Consider the following 26,078-nt stretch of genomic DNA (forward strand, 5'->3'; position numbering starts at 1 on the left):
TGAAGTAAGTTACGATTCTTCCCAGAAAGAAATGAGGGTAGGATTAAACTAGGAGATTTCTCTCTGAGCCACAAGAAAAATAACTTAGTTACTCTTCCAAAAAAGATCTTGTCTGAAATCTTTCCCTCATATGACAGAAACCTAACAATACTTAGCACATTCATGATATGTCCAAAGAACAGAATCAATGACTACAAAGACTTGCAAGGACTTAAGACAGTTTAGGCCACCTAAGCTCTCATCTGCCTGGCATTTTTGAAATCTGTAATTGATAAAACTTTCGTGAAAAGCAAAGCTGTCTTTCTGGTGAAGTATTAGATATCATGTTCTATGGTGTCATTCAGGAGTGGATTTCAGTTACAGATTCCTTGAAAATAGATCAAGATTACAAAGCATTACATTCGTTATTCACTCCTTTTTATTTTTCATTATCCTCTGCCTTCCCTGGGAAACCTGGAAGTCAATATGAAAAATCCTTTGTCCATCATAAAAGTGATTTTCTTCTTTGATGGTGGCTCATATCAAAGGAAAAGAAAAATAAAGACATATAAATGACTCTTCATTGAAAATACAGACATTTTTGACATTGCCAGGAATGGCTATCTAATAGATGATTATTTTTAATGACTAACAAAATCTTAAAGGCTGTTTTAGAATGAGGTAGTCTTTCATATTGAAAAACAAGATCGTAAAAAAAATTCCGGAAAACAGAGCTTTAGAAAGGTTAAAACAAAATACCTTTGATAAATCTCTTAAAATAAATCATAATCTTTTTAAATCAAAACAAAATGTATGTCTTCTTGCATTAATGAGAAGGAAAAACATGATAAACATAGTTTTTTTTCTTCTCAATGATCCTTGATGAGTTAAGCCACAAAACTATATCTGATTTTTTTCTTATTAAAACTTTCAGTTGTCAATAGCTTATATATAAAACTGATACAGAGATAAAAATGTTGATCCAACATTTCATCTGACTAGGTATATAATCCTTTATTTTAAATCATGTTCAACAAAGGTAAAGTTTAGTTCGTTACTTTATGTTATAATAAAATGGGGATCACTTCTTGGCCTTTGGCTAAGATCAACTGGAGTATCTGTTTCTATCAGTTTAATAAAATGGGGACAAAAATAAGTCAGTAACTTTGAATAGTTTGAATAACTCTGATAAAATGTTCAAATGTATTCAGTTAAAGTATTTTTGTCTATGGTTTGCAACCATTTTTAAAATATTTTCTGCTCTTTTTCCAACTAAAGCTCTTTAATGCACTCATTTTTACAAAACAGTAATATATTGCTATTTGAAATCCAGCTAACTTAATGCTGAATGTAGATAGATTATCTACACGATACCCAAGAAGAGTGATTTTGCACATCCATCACTAAAAGATAGTTGTTTATAGATACAATTTGGAGCAGGGGCAATTCCATTAGTCCTGCTTAATACTATTATTCTTCAGATATGCTTATAAATTAAATTTTATTTTGCTTTTCAACTAGCATGTGAGAGATAAATATGGCAGATGCAGAAGACACATCTATTTTCATACCTGAGAATTACAATTTCTATAAGTACTCCCACCCTACTGAAGTTCTGTATGTAATAACTCTGTTCAATGCAGAGTATATTAACCATTCATTCATATACAGGTATGAAACAGTATTTGGATATCCCTGAAACATTGTTATCAACTCACATGTCTTGATAAATATATCCTCTTTTTAATATGTCCTTGGACAATAATTATGACAGGTGCAAGTTTGAGAGAACAATATAACACATATAATTCCTTATTTAGAGCATCCTACTGGGTTGAATGGTACTGAAAGCCAAGAAAAGTGTTTCTGGGTCTGGAACTGGCATAGCAGGTTAAGTCGCCTCCTGAGATGTTGGTATTCCTTGTGGACACCGGTTCAAGATTCAGTTGCTCCACTTCTGACCCATCTCCCTGCTAAGATGCCTTGGAAAGCAACAGAAGACAGCCCAAGTGCTTGGGCCCCTGCACCCGTGTGGAAGACCTATAAGAAAATCTGGGCTCCTGGATTCTACCTGGCACAACCCAGGTAGAATGAGGCCATTTAGAGAGTGAACCAGTAGATGGTTCACCAACTCTGTCTTTCAAATAAATAAAAAATAGATTTTAAAAAATGATGTTTCTTCAGCAGTTTGAGACTCTGCAGCTCAGATAAGTGTAATATGTGTGAAATTATAAGGAGTCAGGTTAACAGGCAGTAGGGATGGTCCCAGTGGAAATTTAAGGTGCAACAAGCCTTCCTCTCCCTAAAGTTATCTTTACTAGGGTCAAATGTGCCTGCCTTACGCCTTGGGAGCCTCCAATCTTATCATAAGCATAGCAAAGGAATGATGACTCCACACTTCTGGGCTCCCAGTTTACTGTAAAACAAGTTAGGTGTCCTACCCTTCTGATGCCTCTCTTGTTTTATCAGGAGCAAGCCAGACAGGGTGAAATGGTAAAAAGATTACAAATCAGATCTTTTGATGCATTTGTCCCCACTTTGTACCGGTTGATTGACAGGTATTTTTTCCCCAAAAATTGTGCTTAAAAACCTTACTGCTACCAGCCCCTTTGGGTTTTTCCTCTCTTAGAACCCCCCTCCAGGTCACTCTGGCTGGAGGTCTCTGACTTAAATAAATCTTGTTTTTAAGTACACCTTGCTTTCCTCTTTGTCTTGTCTGCTTGGAAATTCTTCCATATGGGACAAAGAACTGAGCTAATCTTTTTTCTACCGCCATTTCAACATATACTGCAGGGACAAGCATTTGGCCTGACAGTTAAGTTTCCCATGAAGGTGCCTGCCTCCCACATCAGGGTGTTTGAGTTCAATTCCCAGCTATGTCTCCTGATTCCCACTTTCTGATAATTCAGACCTTGGGAGACAGTGGTGATAGTTCCAGTAATTGGATCCCTGCCACCCATGGTGTTATCGGTTAGCTTTATTAAGAATTTTAATATTAATATTTTGAGGGTCCTTGCTGTCTATTCAGATAAGAATTCTGAATATCAGCTAGAATAAACCAGGCAAAATGGTAAGTTTTTTTAGCATTTATTCAGTGAAAGAAATACACAGGAAAGTGAGGAATTTATTTAGGGGAGAAAGAAGTCTAGAAATGTACGCTGGATCCATAGCAGGCAGACAGCAAGCAGGGAGGCATGTGGAGGAAAGCATTCAGTTAGGAGCAGCCACAGGCAGCAAAGGGCTGTGGGAAAGCAGAGGCAAAGAGGGGGCCAAAAGGCTGCACACCCAAAGGTGCAGGACAGCAAGGGAAGGGGCCCATGTGTTCCAGACCTTTTATTCACTTCCAAAGGGGAGTGGTTATGTAGTCTGATTGGTAGGTAGGCATACAGGTGAGGTCAGGTAGGAGCATGAGATCACAGAGTGGGCAGGGCGAACGCATGGTCCCCAGCTCACAAATCTAATCAATTTAATCCTATCTGCATGCCTCTATTAATGGGAAAAATCTGGACAGAGTTCCTGACGCCCCATTCTGTTCCAGCTCAGTCCTAGCTGTTGAGGGCATCTGAAATGTGACCCAGCAAATGGGAGCTTACTTTATCTTTCTTTCTCCTTCACTCTCCTACCTCCTGCCCAGGTCCACTTCCTGAACCAGGGCATTCATTGCCCTATCTTGCAGAGGTGTTTGCTACGCACAACTCCTAGCTGAGTCCTTCCCCTGGAATTACACTTCACCTAAAGAAGCTGTTTTTCCTACTGTTTTTCCTCCCTTTCAGCCTGCATCTGATTAGTGTGGGTATAATGACCTAGAAGCTCAACTTCGTTATAGGCATGTCTACAAGTTCACCCCAGTTTCAGTGGCCCATGATAGCACAAGGAGCCATTGTTATTACCTCCTAATCTGCCCAGCTGTACTTCATTTTCTCATGGGCATTGCTTCTGAAAAGCAAGCCCCAATAACCTTCCTACATGCATATCTTAGTCTCTGAGGCTGATTCCCAATAACCACAAAGACTGTGATTTGGATTTGACTGATAGGCAGCATTTATGTGCAAAGAGTGATGAAAGGGAAGCATCTTAGCCTGCAGTGCATGGCTCAATATGAACCAAGGTGAAAAGGTGCAAGTAACTCCTTAATGTTTGTCAAAGGGTGAAGAGGCTCTGGTCTGACAACCTCAGGGATTTTCTGGGAATTATTTGAAATGAGAATGAAGACAATGGGTGGCAGTAGAATATGAAAGGCATTAAAAGCCATGCAAAGGATTTGGATTTTATTGAGTAGATGTTTAAAAGTCACTCTCAGACAAATAAAAACCACAGTATTTAAGAAGTTTGGTGTGGCAAGGATGTGCAGTATGAAGTAGAATCAGGGATGACAACACAAATCCATGTCTTAGAAATGAAATTTTGCATCTATAGTAACAGAAAGGGTAAGTAAATCCTTTCATTTCTGTTTCTCTCTCTCTCCCCTCTCTCCCTCTCTCTCTCTCTCTTTTCCTCACCCTTCCACCCCTCTGCCTCTACTTCTCCCTTCCCCTATATATGTGTGAATGAACACATATGTGTGTGGTTTTGTGGAAAGTAGGTAAAAAACCTCATGCATACTTTCTAAAGAAGAACAAGGAAGCTATACACAGGTCTTTTTGACAAATTTCCCATTATGAATTGCTTTACCATATCTGCTATCCAAGACATAAATTACCTGGCACAATTCTCATACCATTATATACTGCATAGTTCTGTTTTCTGAATATTCTGAGGAAAAAACAAACAAAAAAACAAACAAACAACCATAGGAAGACAGCCAGGGGAGGAAGGAGGAAAAACACAAGGGTTCGAAAGAGGGCACCGAACAGAGTGATTGACTTCTGGAATCATTGAGGGTTAATTGCTCTTTTTTAACTCAACTTAAACTCTGCTGAAATATCTCCCCAGGATACAAGTTGAATGACAAAACACCCAATTGAAATAGTGAATTTTCCATAACTCAATTACTGCTCATAAAAACTCTAGGTGCTCCCTGCATACCTTGTTTTCCAGAAAATTATGTCAATTTGTTTACCCCTAGACTCAGTATGATGCTGTCACTGATAAGACAAAATCCATCATCCTTCAATAAGTTAGCGAATGTATCAGCGGGTTATCATTAGTTCCCAAATAGAAATCCCAGAAAAATTCCTGACAGTTTCATCACTATTCTCAAGTATAACAGTGCTTCTATTATTTTATTTTTACTTTCTTCAACATTAGTAAAATATATAATTCAGATTATCTTGCAAAGATCTCCTTGTGCACAGCTGAAGAATCAGCAAAGGTGAATCATGATTAATATCACAAATAATAATTAACATACTGAATCACAAAAATCTATGTGCTTTTTAAATTTTATCTAATGAACATAAATTTCCAAAGTACAGCTTATGGATTACAATGGCTTCCCCCTCCCATAACTTCCCTCCCACCCGCAACCCTCCCCTTTCCCACTCCATCTCCCCTTCCATTCACATCAAGATTCATTTTCAATTTGCTTTATACACAGAAGATCAGTTTAGTATAAATTAAGTAAAGATTTCAACAGTTTGCACCCACATAGAAACACAAAGTGAAAAATACTGTTTGAGTACTAGTTATAGCATTAAGTCACAATGTACAGCACATTAAGGACAGAGATCCTACATGAGGAGTAAGTGCACAGTGACTCCTGTTGTTGACTTTACAATTTGACCCTCTTGTTTATGGCATCAGTAATCTCCCTATGCTCCAGTCATGAGTTTCCAAGGCTATGGAAGCCTTTTGAGTTCGCTGACTTCGATCTTATTTAGACAAGGTCATAGTCTAAGTGGAAGTTCTTTCCTCCATTAAGAGAAAGGTACCTCCTTCTTTGATGACCTGTTCTTTCCACTGGAATCTCACTCATGGAGATCTTTCATTTAGGTCATTTTTTTTTTTTTTTTGACAGAGTGTCTTGGCTTTCCATGCCTACAATACTCCCATGGGCTCTTCAGCGAGATCCAAATGCCTTAAGGGCTGATTCTGAGGCCAGAGTGCTGTTTAGGACATCTGCCATTCTATGAGTCTGCTGTGTATCCCACTTCCCATGTTGGATCTTTCTCTCCCTTTTTTGTTCTATCAGTTAGTATTTTCATTAACATATTGAATTACAAAAATCTATGTGTTTTTTAAAATAAAACTAGAATCACACCAGAACACTGCTGGCTTTAGATTTTGTTACCCTGTCCCTGGCATAAAAATTGTATTTATATTTGGTCTTTCAAATTTTGGTCTTTCTAAGAAAGGTGTCACGCAAAAATTGGCTTAAAGATTACAGTATTGATACCATTTGAGTTTGATAGCTCCTTCTCATTTCCCATTTATCTTCTTATACAAGCTAAATTCTTAAATAAGCTAAATATCCAAATTCTAGCAAGTAATGATGAGAAAAAGGAGACCATGATATAATACTTACTTTAAATTTTACAAAGAGTGGGTCAGGTCTTTAGCCTGGCTATAATATGTCACACCCGTTATCAATATGCCTGAGCTGAGCTTCTAACTCTAGCTGCTTGCTAATGAAGACTGTGGGAGGTAGTAGTGATGGCTAAAGCAGTTTAGTTACCACCATTCACAGAACTCACTTTGATTGAGTTCCAAGCTCCTGGGTTGGGTTTGAACAAGCTCCATCCTTTGTGAGCATTTGGACTGTAAACTGGTGAATGGGAATACTCTTTCTGGTCTGCCTGTTTCTCTGCCTCTCATATAAAGTAAAATAATAAAACAAAATGTTAAATTTCTACCATCTCACTTTAGTCACTCTAAATGTAAGCCTGGGTCTTCTGTTTTCCTGAAAATCTGCTTTGCATGGTTATGGAAAAGTTTGAGTCCTGACAAAACCTCATTCTTAAAACAATATTAAGCAAACAACTTTTATTAAAAAAAAATTTTAAGACACAGTTCTTTTTCTCCCAAGGCACTGACTCATAAACATTATCAAATAGCCATAACACTTCACTATGCCCTGCATTATGTAGGCATTTAATATTAAACAACAATGTACTCTGTTGCTATTCCCCCTGGATTTCTAAAAATATGCTTTGACTTGACATTGAATTAAGGCAGCAGGAATTACACCTCTGTTCTTCTCCCCCATGTCTATTTTCTTGACATAATTGTACAAATTATCTTATACAAAAGGCTGATAGGACATCTGTTATAATATGAAAATCATTCAGGAGATTGCAGTTCTGCCTGGGGAATATTGGCTACATTGGTGTTATAACCCCTTCTGCTAACCAAACTGCTACTCGGAGATGTACGTTTCATTATTAGAACTCAGAGTCTGAAATTCCCTACAAGTCTCCAGAACTTCTTGTATACCAACTCCTTCTTTACAGAAGGACTGTTGCAGAAGATAGAGACAGGAAAGGGAGCAGAAGCAGGGAGCCCTTCAAAGTCACTCACCATCAAGGTGAGAAAAATGGCTCCTAAGGCAAAGGAATTAATGTTTATCAGATGGAACAGTTGGCAGTGATTTTCTTCAATCTAGTTCATTTTGATTATGTGGCTAAAGGATTTTCAAAAGGAGCTTATCAAAGAAACAGTACTAAAATTGCCAGAGTATTTTTGTTTGCCATAATTAAGGACTTCTACTCACAGAGGAATTAAATGATAAAACAAGGTTTGTTGGAGCTGTGGACATTTAATTATATAATGAAGGTTTAGGATCCCAAACTGTGTGCTTACTTAGGTAATTACAGCAGACAATTTACTTTGAGAATCAATCAGTATTTTTAGGCATTTAAAAATTATTCTTATGAAAGTGTCATCTGTTTAATTTTGAGAATGAAAATTTAATCTTAGCTTCGTTATTTGTGATAGGCCAGAAATTTTCAAGGCTATTGTGTTTAAGTGGATAATCTCCTACCCTTTTAGGGTGTAGAAATTTAATAATGAGTATCAGTAACAATTGCAAAGAAATTTTTCATACTTTGTGGTTAAAGCACAGTGTGAATCATGTTTTTGCATTATATGAACTCATTCCCCTCATTTGATACAATCCCAAACCCCTCTATCTCTTGGAGTTTCTTGAGAGCCTTGCCTAAAATTCCTGTCCTCAAAAAGGAAAGTCAATTCTGTGAGTTACACGACAGAGATGGGGAACCATTCTCAAAGCCAATATGAAAGTTTCTAATTAATTTGGACTGTGACTCTATGGAAGAGACCTTGTACTTGACATATGAGGGAAACCAGAAACCATACCTTTGGGTTTCATAATTCTTCTAAAAGTAGATGATAAAGTGATGGAAAACTATGAACTATTTATGAATTTTGAATATGAACACAAGGTTAGCAATAAGCTCATTTGTGGTTTAGAAACTTAATATTTTCCAGATATACAAAAGCATGTGACTTTCTGTCATTAATAAAAATTCTAAGAAGATTTAAGACACCTGAGTTTCCTTTAGACTTTTAGGGAGAGATTCCACAGGATAGCAGAGATAGTGGGAAAAGAATGATAGCTCAAGATCAGAAAACGCATTCCATTAGCTGGAGAGAGCAATAAATTATTATTATGTCCAAAAGAATGCCAGAGAAAAATATCTAATTAATTCTGCAGCTTTGTATAAGGACAGAACATAGGCAGGTGCACAACCCACACATGCCCTGCAGGCAGAGCCCCACCCTAAACCACTGGTGGGAGCATAAACTAGAAACCTGAAAATAGATGTACCAGAAGACCCAGCAATCCTACTATTGAGAATTTACCCAAGGAAATGAAGTCAGCGTATGAAAGAGTGATCTGTGGCCCATGTTTATAGCAGGTCAACTCACAATAGCTAAGATATGGAATCAACCCAGATGTCTTCTGATGGCTTGATAAAGATATTGTGGTATACATATATGACGGAATACTATTTGACTGTAAAAAAATATGAAATCCTGTCTTTCGCAACAAAATGCCTACAGTTGGAGACCTTTATGTTTAGTGAAGTCAGTCCCAAAAAGACAAACATCATGTTTTTCCCTGCTTTGTTGTAACTACTATACAGAACACAACAGCATAAAATGTATAGGAGTGAAAATGACATTTTGATATTTATTTATAGGCCTTGTCTATACTACTTAAGAACAGTGGTTTTTCTACTTACTATTTAACTGAATTCTTAATTTAGCAGAGAGTAACAATTGTGATTATAAAGTAAATTGAAAGTATGTCATTGCAAAAAAATAAAAGGAAAATACGAAAGGAAGCAGGAGGGAGTGTAAAAGGGAGGTTAGAGTGGGAATTATGTTTTTAAAACTGCATATATGGCTCAATAGGCTAATCCTCTGCCTTGCGGGGCTGGCGCACCGGGTTCTAGTCCAGGTCGGGGCTCCGGATTCTGTCCTGGTTGCCCCTCTTCCAGTCCAGCTCTCTGCTGTGGCCAGAGAGGACAGTGGAGGATGGCCCAAGTGCTTGGGCCCTGCACCCATGGGAGACCAGGATAAGCACCTGGCTCCTGTCATCGGATCAGTGTGGTGCGCTGGCCGCAGCACACTGGCCGTGGCGGCCATTGGAGGGTGAACCAACGGCAAAAGGAAGACCTTTCTCTCTGTTTCTCTCTCTGACTGTCCACTCTGCCTGTCAAAAAAAAAAAAAAAAAACTACATATATAAAATTCATGAAATTTGTTCCTTTTATACAAATAAAAATTCTTTAAAGAAAGACGGCTTCAAGTTGCCTTTTCTCCAAGGAGCACGAGTAACTAAATTCAAACTACCTACCACTTCAAAACATTATTTTCACTCCTCTATGAGTCCAATTCCAATGTCACCAATTAATGGATATAAAGCACAGAGAGTGTGTTTCTAGGGCAACCCCATCATGAAGCAGCTGCCTTAACTAGTAGCCACCCGGATACTACAGGATATGGAATTACATAATTTAAAGCAACAATAACAGAACCCGATTACCATGAGTCTCAGAAGTAATACTTGCCTGATTTCCTAAAAGAGAGAAATATTGTCTGTAAACACATCTTTTTGATATATTCAACTTGATTTACTCACAAATTCTTTAAAACTATTCCTTTGTAGTTGATGCAAACTATAATGAACCATGAAGCTTTCCTCACAAAAACACAGCTGCCAAAGTGTTAGGTTAAGTCATTATGAGAAGGTTTCCTTAAATCAAACTGTGGCGATATCTTTAGATAGCAATGGATTTTTAAAGGAGTACTCAGCAAAAAGCATACTTCTCATTGGTTCTTTTCTGAGGACTTCATAGACAAGTAGTATTTGTTCCATCATGCTAACGAGTTCTAGGTAAATCTGGGAATGTGTTTTTCAATAACAAGTGTACTAAAGCTTCAGATTTGAGTTTTTTTACACACTGGTGTTATAATAGGTTTACAAAATGAGCCTTGAAAATGCCTTCAAGGTATCTAAATATTGTTTACTCTGAAATAGTGGATGATAGAAATAAACTTGTTTAACTTCAGGCTAAATCCCAAGAGAATTCTATACTCACTCTCTGCCATTAAGAAACTATGTTCAACTGAAGAATAGTAGAATAAATTTTCAGAACGGCTACATACAGAAGATATGCAGTACAGGATATGAAACATGATATTTGAGAAAATGAATTTCTTTAGTTTTGGAATTTTAATGGACTAGGAATCAAGATTTATAAGTTTTTCTTCAATTTATGTTTTTTGTAATTTCCCATGAGTAGGAAACTGGCCAGCATTCATTTGAGATAGATGTGGAAATAACTTTTAATCTTGAATTAACTGCTTGAGAATATAAAACTAGGTGCAATATACTTGCTGCTTAGGCTCAAAGGGTAGCAAAATATTTTGACTTATTTTATTACATATGATCAGCACTATTGTCCTAAGTAGTGGAGAAATCTGCTACAAAATGATTTATTCTGTTAACACTCTAAATCGGTATCAGACTGTCTAAAATTGTCATGAATGTGCCATTTTCAAGAAACTTAAGAATTGTATAAAAGTATAAAGCAGAATTTTTTTAAAAAATTAATGCACACTGTAATATTAATCAGCATCTGTGCAAAATCTCCCAGAGTGCTAACCTTACACAATCTAACCTCAATCTCTGAATTTATTTCTCCAAGGGATGAAAAACATTAAAGGCAGCAGTAACTCCATAACTAATTACCACACACTGACATATTGGGTATCCATTATATTTTTTAAAATATTTTATTTATTTATCTGCAGGTAGAATTACAGACCCTGAGAAGGAGAGACAGAGAGAAAAAGTCTTCCATCCACTGGCTCACTCCCCAAATGTCTACAATGAACTGAGCTGGGCCAATCAGAAGCCAGGGGTAAGGAGCTAGGAGTTCCTTCCAGGTCTCCCACTTGGGTACAGGGATCCAAGCACTTTAGCCAACCTCCACTGCTTTCCCAGGCCATTAGCAGAGAGATGGTTCCAAGAACGAACAGCCCAGATATGAACGGGCACCCATATGGGATGCCGGCGCTGCAGGCAGAGGATTAGCCTACTGTGCCACAGCGCTGGCCCCAGTCTGTTATCTTTTACTGCTCATTGAAGTACTTCTGAGACTATGACTGAGACTTGTAAATGGAAAACTGTCTCTTCCTCTTGGTCAGTATTTCTCCTTAGTTGAGTTAACCATATCTGGTCACTGTAGGAGTGAGCATGAAGGTCATTAACTCCTAGCCAGAAAGATTGTTTCAGGCATGGGTGAGTGACTTGAATTCAGTCCCCAAATGCAAACAGCATTATCACCACACATGTGATTAGAGTTTTCAGAAACAAAGAATCCTTTTTTCACTGGGGTTGCCATAATAGAACTTCCATCAACTATTTGATCATCAAATATGAGAAAAATATCTGGAAGTAAAGGAGAAACGCAGGAAAATGGAACTAAGATACAAGAACCAGATTTCTTTTATTTATTTATTTATTTATTTATTTTTATTTTTATTTTTTTATTTTTAACAGGCAGAATGGACAGTGAGAGAGACAGCGAGAAAGGTCTTCCTTTGCTGTTGGTTCACCCTCCAATGGCTGCCGTGGCCTGCCCGCTGCGACCAAAGCACCATGCTGATCCGAAGGCAGGAGCCAGGTGCTTATCCTGGTCTCCCATGGGGTGCAGGGCCCAAGCACTTGGGCCATCCTCCACTGCACTCCCTGGCCACAGCAGAGAGCTGGCCTGGAAGAGGGGCAACCGGGACAGAATCCGGAGCCCCGACCAGGACTAGAACCCAGTGTGCTGGCGCCGCAAGGTGGAGGATTAGCCTATTGAGCCACGGCGCCAGCCAAGAATCAGATTTCTGATGATGTGAATTGAGAATCTATGCTTTCCCGTTTGAAGCTAGTTTGAACACTTTTGTTGAGCCAGCATATCAACATATATTGGTTTCCTGTAATGCAAAATTTAGAGTCCTGACTCTGATAAAAGAATGTCATCTTGAAATAATCTTAAGGTACAAAGAAAATAATAGCAAACTTTTCAGACTAGAGTTATGCATATTTTTCTTTAATTAATTTGAATGGCAGAGGAAGAGAGAGAGAGAGAGAGAGAGAGAGAGAGAGAGAGAGGTGGATTTTCCATCTCCTTGGTCACTGTCTAGATGCTTGCAAAAGGCAGCTCTGTGTCAGGCAAGGAAAGACATCAGGAACTCAGTGCTGGTCTCCCACATGCATGGCAGGGATCCAGATTCTTGTGCCATGGCTTGTTATTTCGCAGGGTACACGTTAGTAGAAATGCTGAAATGGAAAGCGGAGCTGGGACTTGAACTAGGCACTTTGATTTGAGATGCACTGTGAAATGCCTATCCCAGAGCTGTGTCATGACATCATTCAGATTGTAGTGCATGTGCCTGAGGGAGTCACTCAGTCCTCTCCACCTTTTGCAGAAGCGTTTACAGCAGTCTTTCCTCAACTCAATGTGCTTAACAATCTAGTGGGAACATAGGAGCAGGAAACCTAAAACCATGTTCTCCAGAATTCTGTGTGGCACAGAGTTTGCCTGTGGTTTAGCATTCACTAAGCAGAGGAATGGTAGGGGGTTGGGGAGGAATTAATGAGGTGCAGGAGGTTCCTTTACTTCAGCTGTTCCTGTGCCAGCAAGTTTCTTCATGGTATGGGACACTCCTGTTGGTGAGGACTGTAGGGGAAGTAGTGGCATCATGGACATAGCAGTCCTAAAGGTGCCTTTCTGATCTGCAAAAACAGGATAGCAGCAGTTGGAGCAGTAGATTCCAGGTTCTTCAGTTCCTAATTATACTAAGTGGAGCAATTCCTGAAGGGCTAAGTCCCGGTGGGCTGTTTTGGGGAATCATCTCCCAGGCTTTATGTAACCTAACAAACTCGGTTTCCCTGTGTTCAATCACATTCAATATAAACCAGCCAATATGTTGTGATCTACTAGGCTAATAAGGACAAATGAAATACTATTTTAAAGAATAAACAGGGCTGGCGCCGCGGCTCAATAGGCTAATCCTCTGCCTGCGGCACTGGCACTCCAGGTTCTAGTCCCAGTTGGGGTGCTGGATTCTGTCCCGGTTGCTCCTCTTCCAGGCCAGCTCTCTGCTGTGGCCAGGGAGTGCAGTGGAGGATGGCCCAAGTGCTTGGGCCCTGCACCCGCATGGGAGACCAGGAGAAGCACCTGGCTCCTGGCTTCGGATCAGCATGCTGCACAGGCCACAGCACGCTGGCCACAGCGGCCATTGGAGGGTGAACCATTGGAAAAAGGAAGACCTTTCTCTGTCTCTCTCTCACTGTTCACTCTGCCTGTCAGGAAAAAAAAAAAAAAAGGATAAACAGCAAGTGGCGTAAGTGGGAAATTGAAGGAAAAAAGAAATACCCCTAATAGGAATGGGGTGACAGGAGTGCTTCAGGAGACTCTGAGCAGTGTCCTCCATGTGGGCTTCTCATCCCTCTCCTCTGTGGGCAGGCCATGCCACATGCAGCAGTGGAAAATGTGGCAAGAGCGATCATGTGGTATTTAAGAAATTCAGCCACTTCTGCTAGTTTAGCAGCTCTTCCCAATGTCTATGAAGGCAAAGAAGAGGGCATGAGTCACAGATGAGGAACAACTGAATTAGCCAGTGCTTTGCAAGAATGAAGACCCAGTCTTGCCATATTTAGTTCTTCAAATTAACTGAGTTCCTATTGTGCTTAGTTTTGAATGCTTATAATTATTATTTTATCAGATATTGTGTTGGCTAACCAAAATAGACTTCTAGGATATATTTTTAATACATTTTAGGAAACTTCTTTTCTAGTCCAATAAATTGCCAGTCATTTCACAACCCTGAGTCTCAGCAAATTTCTGTAAATAAAACCAATGCTATTGGTTAGAAATCAAGCCAATATAGCTATTACTCTTCTTTTTTGTCCTTGTACTTAGAATTTTTGAAATCCTTGGCGGAGATAAGATATAGGTTATTTACAGTCATGTTATGACTGCAACATTTGTTTAGACAAGAGTTTCATTTTGAGTTAAATAAATAATAAAACACCATAGGGGATGGCGCTGTGGCATAGTGGGTAAAGCTGCCACCTACAGTGCCAGCAACCCATATGGACACGGGTTCTATTCCTGGCTGTTCCTCTTCTGATGCCACATTTCCTGGTGCCTTAACAGGGAGCTGGATTGGAGGTGAAACTGTTGGGACACAAACAGGCTCTCAAATGGGATGCCAGCATCCACAGCTTAGGCTGGTTCCTGTAACTTAGTGCAAAGGCAACCCCACCCTCCTTTTTTCGTATAAAGTACATAAAGATCAGGTTATATTTATGTAAAATCACTTTAGTGGCAATGCAGACCATGAATTAGGAGGAGAAATTAGAAGAGGTTAAAATACTAATGTAAATGTTTTTCCTACAGACAGTAATTATTGGACAGAACACAAAAATATTGTTTCAGAGAATGGTTATAATTAGTTTACAGGGGAATGTTAAATGTTGGAATCAGAGAGGACAAAATTAAGAATAGCCCATGAGATTTTGATTTGAGCTACAAGTTAGAGTGTAAAATTAGTGATAGTGATGGCATTTGTATGAGGAAGAGCAAGCTCACGAAATACACAGATGAAAATGTCATTTGGAATTGAACTGGTTTGAGTTACCTAAGAAAATTCTGACTGAAGTGAATATGAAGCAAAGACCTGGGTATGCAGTTCTGTATGGGGTATCATGTTGAAGGTGTAGATTTACAAAAAATACTAATCTGTAAGTTATATTCAGTATCATGGAATTGATACTATCAACTCAGTAATTTGAGTATAGTGAAAATGTAAAGGTATGGAGAAGGAAAAAACAATGAACAATAGTAACAGTTAAGGTCTATGAAAGTCAGCCCCTCATTTATACGAACACTTAATGAGATCCTATTGTTAGCAAGCAAGAAGTTATACAGTGGAGGAAAAGTTCCTGGTTTCAATTTGAATGCAGCAATTATTAGTGTAAATTATCACACAATCTGATGAAAGATGACAAGGGTGACATGATGCTAAAAACACAAATAATGGTGCTTTAAGTCTAGTGGAGTGTTTGACCTAACCAGGAAGGTTAGATATTTTGAAAGAAAGAAATTTGAAGGATTTGGAATATGTAATATGTAACCATGTAAGAAAGACTATTAAAGGGTCAGTAATACCCTTGATGAATACTATTTTAAAAATAAAGGAACAACAAATAAAACATCAAGTAACATCAGAGAGTTTTTAAGGAGGGGATTTTTCAGGAGGAAATGAGGAGAGTAGAAGCAAAGCTATCATATTTACTATCCCATGGTAGGAGTAATATAAAGAATAATCTATTATATTTAGGAATCTGAAGTGAGTTTTCACTTTGTTAAGATTAGTTTTATAGGGGCCGGCGCTGCGGCTCACTTGGCTAATCCTCCGCCTGTGGCGCCAGCATCCCATATGGGCACCAGGTTCTAGTCCCAGCTGCTCCTCTTCCAGTCCAGCTCTCTGCTGTGGCCCTGGAAGGCAGTGGAGGATTGGGCACCTGCACCCGTGTGGGAGACCAGGAGGAAGCACCTGGCTCCTGGCTTCAGACTGGCATAGTTCTGACCGTAGCGGCCGTTTGGGGGGGTGAACGAATGCAAAGAAGACCTTTCTCTCTGTCTCTCTCTCTCTCTCTCACTGTCTTAACTCTGCCTGTCAAAAAAAAAAAAAGATTGGTTTTATATAAAATGATAGGAGCAGAAACTTTCTAGGTGCTAGAAGAGTAACAAAGGGAAAGATTGGTCTCCTGATCTCTTGGGTTTATGTCATAGGGGATTTCACTGGTAAGAAAAACCGACAGTAATGTGAAAACAAGTAAACAAAAGCGATGAGTAATGAGATAGAAAGTAGAACAAAGTGAAACTTCAGCTAATGTGGTCAGTGAAGTTCTCACTGAAGAAATTAAATATGCATTGTCAGGAGGACTTGCAATAAAGATCTGTGATATGATCATTATAGGCAGAGGTAACAATTGCTGTGAATACTTGATGTGGGGCCCAGCTTATAGTGTTCATGGAACATAGGAACACTGCTGGGACTAAAAGTTTGTAAAGGTGGGGGCCACAAAATATTGTGGGCCCAGTGGAAATCAAAAGATGCTTTTGAGAAGTCAAGTGACCTATGGCAACAGAGAGGAAATGAAGGAAAAATAAAGCACAAAGTGTGCATTTAGAGAGATGCTGAGAAAGACTCCTGCCTATGGTCTTTTGACTTCTGAGAGGAGTCCTCTGTTACATGTTACACATGTCAGGAGAGGAGGCGAGGGTTTGCAAAAATAGTGAAGACTTTTAAACAGTTCATATAGAAATTCAGGGGGGGCCTTTATGCACCTGTCCTGAGTTTTGAAGCAGGGGCTGGTGCTGGATCCCTCAGTGTGGCTCCCTCCCACTCCACCCACAAAATGCTCCTGCAGCAGAGAGCACACAGGCAAGGAGGACACCAGGGTTAAACTGGGAATGAGAATGCCAATCAAAGGTCTACATAAAACTGAAGAGAAGCAGAGATAAACGGTGCCAGGGAACTTGAAGATGGAGGTGCAGAGAGGGCAGAGAGGAAATCAAGACAGGCAGTAGTGGTTCCCTCAGTAGAGCGCCAGTGCATTTAGTCTGTGTAAGTCCTTCATTGATTTAGCAGACTGTAAGAATGAGTAGGTAAATGCACATAACATACAGGCCTTGGAGCTGAAAACTTTGTAGTAAATGGAAAATTAATTCCAGGCTGTTGCCATAGCTATGAATTGCTGGAGTAGAGTGATGATGTCTGTGGTGTAAAATGCCTACATTTCTGCGTTGTGTGGGGACATCAAAAAGGAATTTGAATCTAAGTAATGAGCTCTCTTGGGTTTAATCCTAGAACAGGACTTTTGTGGCAACACTGGGGGAGCCTATAAAGATTGTAGTATAGTTCACAGTATCAGGCCAATGTCAATTTCTAAGGTTTACTAAACATACCCCAGTTAAGGAAGATATTAGGACTGGAGGAGTGACAGCGTTTGGGGATACTGTTCTTTTATTCAGAATGTCACTTGAAATCCCAAATTATTTCAAAATTTGTAAGTTTGTTAAATACAGGTTGATGAATCCTTTGATCACTACAAGATAATTTGAAAGAAAGATGCATATAAGAGATTGATTTTATCACCTAATGAAATTGCTAATGTATGCCACATGCACCCTCTTCCAGGCTAGAAGCAATATCGCTCGACTTCCTAAAGCACTTTATTTTGACTCTTGTCATTCTGTGAACATTGTACGTTGTTTCCTATTACTTGTGCATATGCCTTATCACTTTCGTATTTCCTTGGCTGCTCCACAAATAATTGTGTGATTAAAAAAAATAGAGATGACAAATCTTTTCAGAAAATACAGTAAGATATGCAATGAAACTTTAAAGACAATTCCAACTGTAAGAGAACATAGTAATACACTTGATTCATCTCTCAGGTTGAAAATGTCATTGGAATCATATTTATTGCTTCCAGGAAGGCTGTATTTAACTAAGGTACCCAAAGAGCTTTGAGAATTTTAGCTAATAGCTAACATACAAATCAGTTATCCTGTGGCAGTAGGGACATCAAAGTATTATATAGGTCACAAGATATAAAACATCCTCTGGAAAGTTGCCATTAAATCAAGGATATCAGTGGGAGTTTGTGCATTTTGGAAGCATGGAATTTCACGGCTACAACCTGCCATATTCTGGAGAAGAAGAGAAGTGCCCTTTAAAAGAATTTGACAAATCATCAAGTGTTATTAAAACAATAAATCACCAGCCGATAGTGTTTGAACATTTCTTTTAACCCAACACTTGGGCCATTCTCTTTCTCATAACTTTCTTGGTTATTTGTCTTCATGGTACACCAAAGACTTATATATGAATCTTGTGAGTACTGTCGTGTGATGAGTGTAGCCTCAAATACGTCACATCAATTGCAATATTCTCAGTGGAAATTTAAGTTTGGCTTTTGGTTGAACTAAAAGAACAATTTGTACTACATAAAATACATTTAGATGTGATTTTTAAAAATTTAAACTGTTGGAAAAATTAAATCCTGACTTGAAAGGGAGGATTGCCCATAACTCATTGAAGTCTTTGAATAGTTATAAAACACAATGAAATATCAAGTACATATTTTATCAAAAAAGCTGTGTCTTAGATTACAGATTTTTTTTTCACTGCAGGTCCCCTCAAGGAACATGTTTCACATGTCCGAACTCTGATTTTAGCCAAACTAATTGCCGGTTCTAGATTTCTGTAAGATTTAATTTAACTAACAAAGTTCTGTTTCATTTTCTTGGCTGAACCTCATTTGGTGAAGCCTATTATCTTTGCTATGAGCTTCTTTGGATCTCCTGTCCATTTTAAGTGTCTTTTCCCCACCCAGACCTTCTTTGTCTGTTACAATAACTACATTGTGCATACTTTTTCCTCCAAATGCATCAGCCATTGTTTCATTTCTTTCTTTTCTTTTCTTTTTTTCTGACAGGTAGAGTTATAGACAGTGAGAGAGAGAGAAACAAAAAAATGTCTTCCTTCTGTTGATTCACTCCCCAAATGACCACTACTGCCAGCACTGCGCTGATCTTTAGCCAGGAGCCAAGTGCTTCTTCCTGGTCTCCCATGCAGGTGCAGAGGCCTAAGCACTTGGGCCATCCTGCACCACACCAGAGAGCTGGACTGGAAGAGAAGCAACTGGGACTAGAACCCGGCGCCCCTATGGGATGCTGGCGCCGCAGGCGGAGGATTAACCTAATGAGCCACGGCACCGGCCCCCCATTGTTTCATGGGTTATGATTGCTGAGAGCTGACTTCTGACATTGCTGCCACCAGCAGGCTACATGCCTGAGGAAGAAATCTTAATGCTGTAATGGGCTGTGAAGATCATGTAGCTCAAAACTCTTTGCTACACTTGTTTCACAAGAGAATGTTATAACAGAGCTGAATTCTCAAGTATCAAATGCAAATCTGAGCCATAAAGCCAGTAACAAATCCATTGAAAGGGATGTATGTGGCTTTGTTGCAAGATGTCTGAAATATGCATATGCATTTTACATGATGGAGTGTTCAATATTTAAAAATAAAACTACTTAAAGTGGTATGCTAGTTATTATTCCATAAGAAAATCTATATTTGTAATTACATATATTTGCGACTATAAACATTTACAACCATGCTACCATATCATTTCATATTTTTAAAATATTTAAATAAAACACATTGGAGATTTTCAAAAATTCATGGAAATGCAGCTTGAAAAAACTGTGCATGGATTTAAAATTTAAGATTTTCATACAAAAATAAATTTATTTTTTAACTCCACTTTCCTGGGAATTTTTGAGGTGTCTTCCTATACCTCAAAATTCAGATGAGGTGAGTAATATAAATGACATTCTGCAATTTAAAACTCTACTCTTCAGTCACAGATACTCAGATTTAAAATTCATATTGGCAAACACAACCGTTTGCTTATTTTAAGAAAAATGAAGGAGTGATGATTTGCAATTTTCTTATGTGACGTATGTTTCCAAAGCATTGGAGCATTTAACCTGAAATAAGCTAGACTCAGGAAGGCAGATCAAAGGATGTTATCAAGAAAAGTAACTGGACTTAAGTGTACACTGCAAGACTTGCATCTAGAAATGAAAAGAGTAAAACAGTTGCAAAGATAATTTAAGCACCATGTAAAAAATATACAAGAATACTTCAAAAACTTGCAGAAACATGAAATTTAGGGACCATGAATAGTGTTTTCATAATTACACAGTTTTCATTAACTTTTGGAAGATTGCTTGTATGCATCGATTTCAAAATATTTGCACCACACTAGACTTTTTCTTGGGAGTTTTAAAGTTTTTGGTTTGCTTTTAACAGATACAATAGTCTGTAGACATAATTCTAAAAATACAATGATAGATATTATATTCCTCACACCTTCCCTCCCTCCCTCTCCCTCCCACTCTCCTACTCCTTCCCTTCTTTTCTTTAGTTTTTGAGATAATTCACTTCAAATTTATATTACAGTAAAAAGGTTTTATGTTTAAGCAAATAAGAAGTTTAACAAGAAGCAAAACACCCCGGGCTTTGTATAAATACAGGCAAGATTTATAAACAATAATCGAATGGAAAAATGACAATTTCACACATATAAAGTAAATTTTAAAGTAATCACAGGTCATTACATCTACAATAGTATAGCAATTTTAAATGCACATCATGTGATGAATATTTTAAAAAAATTATTTATTTGAAGTTAGAGTTACAGAGAGAGAGAGAGAGAGACAGACAGACAGACAAAGAGAGACAGAGAGAGACAGAGAGAAAGAAAAAAAAATCTTCCATATGTTGATTCACTCTCCAGATGGCTACAATGGTCTTGGCTCTACCACAGGGATGACAGGGGTCTAAGCACTTGGGCTATCCTCTGCTACTTTTCCCAGGCACATTTGTAGGGAGCTGGATTGAAAGTGGAGCAGCTGGGTCTCGAACCAGTGCCCAAAGTGAATGCCAGTGTCACAGGTGGTGGCCTTACCCACCTTGCCACAATGCTGCCTGCTTCTGTATTTCTTCTTTTGAGAACTCTCTATTGATATTTCTTTTAATTCTACTTTCTACAAACACTTGGTAGTATCCTCATATATACAAGTGCGTGTCTAACAGACATTATTCTAAATCCTGAATGTCAAAGATTCCTCATAGTCTGGAGGAGTTCAAATGTAACAGTACAAATTTATAAGTTCTAAGAAAAAAGCAAATGCATATAAAAATGAAAATCAACACCCCATTCGTTCAAACAGAGTAGAAAGTCCTCTAGACAACAGTCTGTTTGCACTGACTTATCTGTTATTAACAGAGCACCACTTCTACCAGCGTTTAAGTCCTTTCAATTACAGAGGTGTTGGGAAATATGTTTCCCCATAACTTCCTTCTGTTTGTAATTATGGTTTTAAATGTGACAAGGAGAAGCCATTAGACTCTAAAAGTAGAGGCAGACAAACTAGCATAACTGAAGATAATTTCTTCCTCAGCCTGATCCCTTGTGAATCACCTGATTTGCTACTGCATATGATACAGTTTGTCAAAGCTTCTCAGAGGTGAGGTTTTCATAATACTGAGATCCTCAGGGATAGCTTCTTTGACCTCTTCTCATCCAGCCCTCTTAATGAGCACATGAACATCCATTCCATTGTACTAAAATATGTAGCACCTCTAATTAATAGAAAGCCCCCTCCCACACACACACTGCTGTATGAAGATTTCTAGCTACTAGAATGATTTCAGAGAGATGCAGAATCTAAAAATCTGGAATGACCCTCTCTTCTGATTATATTCAAAGTCAGTAATAGCTCTTTTTTTTTTTAAGTTTTTTTACTTGGACCTACTTGAAAAGAAATGTGAAAGAGAAGGGGGAAACCCTGAGAAGGGAGAGGGGAGAGACAGGGATAGAGACAGAGACAGAGATAGGTAGGTAGATGGATAGATAGGTAGATAGATAGATAGATAGATAGATAGATAGATAGAGATGATAGATAGAGATCTTCCATCAGCTGATTCATTCCCCAAGTACCTGCAACAGCCAAAGCTAGGCCAGGCTAAGGCCAAGAGGTCCAGAACTGCATCTGGGTGTCTGAAGTGGGCAGGACAGCCTAAGCACTTGTTTCATCTTTTGTTGCATCCCAGAATGATTAGCGGGAAGCTGCATCAGAAGCAGAGCAGCTGGGTATCTAATCAGCATTCCTTTCTGGGATCCAGAGCAGCAGCTTAACTTATTCAAGCAAAGTGTACACCCTCAGTAATGACTCCTTTGGGATTTGAATGGGACAGTTATGGAAACACTTCAATTCCCAGACCTTGACTCATTATAGGTCAGAACTCATTGAAAGGGAGGCAAGAACTACATAAGCAAATGATCTTAAAATACTGCTGCAATTTCCAATATCAGACTTCCCAACAGTCTTCCTCAGGGAATCCTGAAACCATTCGCCAAAGTCAACTTGCTTTGAGGAAAGGAGAAACCAGGTAATTTTCAGTGAGTCCTTGGCATTGCCCCTGAATGGATGTTAAATGCTTGGGAACAGAAACACTACTCAGATCCTGCAGTGAATTTAGGAGCTACTGGTAATGAAGCAGTAACTGGAGATTTTGTTTAGGTCCACCTCATTGTATACATGGTGGGCACCATCTATATCAATTTCCAGTTCTTAGAGGTGTAATATGAACAACTCAGTTCCACAGCTGTCAGAATCCCCACGTACCTTCATCATAAATGAAGTGAGGACAATTGGGATGGAAAAAGCCGAGTGCAATTCGCTGGAAGTTGCTTATTCTATCAAAAGAGTAAATCAAAAGCATTACCACATTCTGGAAGACCTGCACAGCTGAGGGGCACCATCAGTGGCCACAGTGATTTAAGGATGGAGATTTCAGCAGAAATGTTGATCTTGGAAAATTAAGTAGATTTTCCCGAAATTTATTTCTACTTCAGCTGGTTTTTTTTTTTTTTTCAGATATGAGCTCTTTACAGAAGCCAATTAATACCTCTAATGGTACTTGGTATGTGATTACTAATCTGAAGAATAGAATACTCTTTTAAATTTGTAGTAGAACTATACCACCTATTGACTCCAGTCACAATCTAATCTTTAGAGACACTAATTATTGAGGGTCAGTATCGTGGCACAATGGATTAAGCCACTGCTGTAACTCCAGCATCATAAATGAGAGCTTGTTCCAATCCCAGCTGTTCCACTTCCAAACCAGCTCTCCCTGCGAACGTACCTGGGAAAGCAGTGGAGGATGGCCAAAGTTCTTGGTCTCCTGGCACTCACTTGGGAAACCCAGATGAAATTTCTGGCTCCTAGCTTTGGCCTGGATCAGTCCTGGCCATGGTGGTCATTTGAGGAATGAATCAGCAGATAGACAATCTGTGTGTGTGTATGTATGTGTGCGTGTCTCCCCCTCTCACCCTGTAACTCTGCCTTTGAAATAAATTAAACAAATCTTTAAAAAAAATAAGAAGCATTGATTATCTTTCCATTCCTCAAAGATCAGTCTGATCAATTGTATTAAGGACCTCATGTGATCAGAGTCGTTGAGCAAGAAATAGAGAATAACTCAGAAGTTGTGGCAATGTTTATCTGTGCCAAAGGATGGGAAAGATAGTCTTCCAAGTCTTAATGGTCTTTACCTCAATGAAGTTTGTAACATTTTAGTGGTCTTGGTTATGCCCAAATACACATGTAAGCAAAGGTTACTATGTTGTGTCCTTCTAACAACAGAAAGGAGGACTGGTATTTGGTGTGTCTCTTTGCATTTTGGAAACAACTTGCACCATATGTTTGAGTGAGCTAGTTTAATTCATTTATTCAGCAAACATAAGGAGAAAGATCGGACATTAAAGGAAACCCACCACACCACAAAAGACCCTCTGACATTTGGTTATATGATCCTGCAGAACCAATGATGCTTGAAATGACTATAATTTATTGAAATGATATATGGCACTTCTGACACGTCTCCATAGGAATATTAAGATGCATTCTCTTATAGTTTTGGGAAACAGCTCTGTACTTTTCATTGTATAGCTCTTTTCTTCCTGAAGACAGCTTGTAACATCAATAAACAAAGTTCCCATGGATCCTGAGATACTGTTCACATCTTTTGATCCATTAAATCATAAATTTGAGTATGCAGAAGATCGTACAATTATTACATTAGGACAATTAGAATTGCTCATTAGAAAAGGTTCTGAAGTTGCAAATATTTTACATGAGATAAACCTTAAATGTCACAGCTACCACTTCTGCTCCATTGATAAGACAACCACACCTCCATCTACGGAAATATGGGCTATTACCTAAGTCCAGTGGATTTGAAAAGAAAGTATGTAGAAGTCTTTTAAGATGGTTGCACATGATGTTTTGGAAACTTTCAAGAGATGATGCCTGATGAAGTATAACTCCTCAGTAGGGAACAGATACACTCCCCTTGAGAAGAACTTATCTATTTGGTTATTTAGTTTCCTTGGAAGGAGAAATGATAAAACATACATAGCTACACTGATTTTTGAGTGTTTGACAAAGGGATAATGACTGGTCAGAGCCTGAAAGAACACTATTAAAACTTTTGATTTCTGAACTTAAAATATATGCATGATCTCTTACAGGACATAGAATATAATAATTTCTATGTCTTGTGAGATCAGTCACCAGTGAACATCAACTATAGAGGAAGCATTACTTTCAGTTTGACAAAAAACACCCTTTCTGGGAAGTGATTTCTTTGGCCTACCATTCTGTTCCAGAATAATGGTACTGTTCAGTACTGACCATTTTATTTGAAAAAACTTTCCAAACTATAGTAATCAGCAGATCCCTTTGGAGAATGGAGCCATATGAAGATTTCAGCCAGAATTAGCAAGGCTAGATTAGATGATCTGCAATTTTCTATTAATTTAAAATTTGCTAAGAAAGTACTAAAGATATTCCAGAAAATATCCTGCCTGGGGAATTAAATGCAGAACCAATGTTCATATGGACAGTTCAGGACTGAAAGAGTATCCCACCAGGAACAGTATAATGGTAGTCACAAATGCTAAAGGAAACAAAAATATGGAATGGCTGATTTAAAAAAGAGAAACTATAAATAAAAGCTGAAGCACATATTGCAGCATCTCACATTATAATATGGATTTTTTATTTGACATATACATATCTGTACATAATCAACCAAATTTCCCTTTCTCATTGCTTTCCTACCTAATGTAAGTTAACAATGGTGACACTATAACATTTGTGCGTTAAACTATGATGGAGGTTGTGATTACACTGGAAAGTGAACCCTTTAGAACTAAGAGATCAGTGAAATGCATTAAGGAGCAAACAAAGGTAGACCATTTGTTGTACTATGAATGGTTGTATCACATTAGGAATAATGTTTCCTTTTCTTGCAAAAATGAATGTGATTAAAAGTAGATGTCTATGGATGCTAAATTGTAAGTGGGTAGGTTTGCATTACTTCAGCTTTATCACAGTGGAGAGACAGGTTCCTCATAATCTTCTTCCTCTTATAATTTCCTGGTTGGAGTTAGCAATGAGTAACAATCCCTAGGCACATAAACTAACATGTTTGATATATATGTTTAAATATATGTATAGATATTTAATAACTCACACATATAATAAACTACATACTGTTCATTATCTCATAAATTTACAGTAGTACCATTTTACAAAGTATCTCTTATAGTTCTTTCATTTCTTTTTCTTTTAAGATATTATTTATTTGAAAGTCAGAGTTACACAGAGAAAGAAGGGGAGGCAGAAAGAGAGAGGTCTTCCATCTGCTGGTTCACTCCCCAGTTGTTCATTACTGCCGGAGCTGCGCCGATCCCAAGCCAGGAGCCAGGAGCTTCTTCTGGGTCTCCCACGTGGGTGCAGGAGCCCAAGGGCTTGTGCCATCTTCTACTGCTTTCCCCGGCCATAGCAGAAAGCTGGACCGGTAGTGGAGAAGCTAGGATAGGAACAGGCGCCCATATGGGATGCCTGCATGGCTTCGCCTTACTGGTTCCGCCACAGCACTGGCCCTTATAGCTCTTTCAATACTTATTTTGTA

The 26,078-nt window shown here is 38.5% G+C and overlaps 1 pseudogene; it reads left to right on the plus strand.

Moving 5' to 3' along the window:
- Positions 1 to 1,059: 1,059 nt before the first annotated feature.
- Positions 1,060 to 1,223, plus strand: LOC133774762 (U2 spliceosomal RNA; annotated as a pseudogene).
- The last annotated feature ends 24,855 nt before the right edge of the window (positions 1,224 to 26,078 follow it).

The sequence above is a fragment of the Lepus europaeus genome, chromosome 15 (genome assembly GCF_033115175.1).
Source record: "Lepus europaeus isolate LE1 chromosome 15, mLepTim1.pri, whole genome shotgun sequence".
NCBI classification, from domain to species: Eukaryota; Metazoa; Chordata; class Mammalia; order Lagomorpha; family Leporidae; genus Lepus; species Lepus europaeus.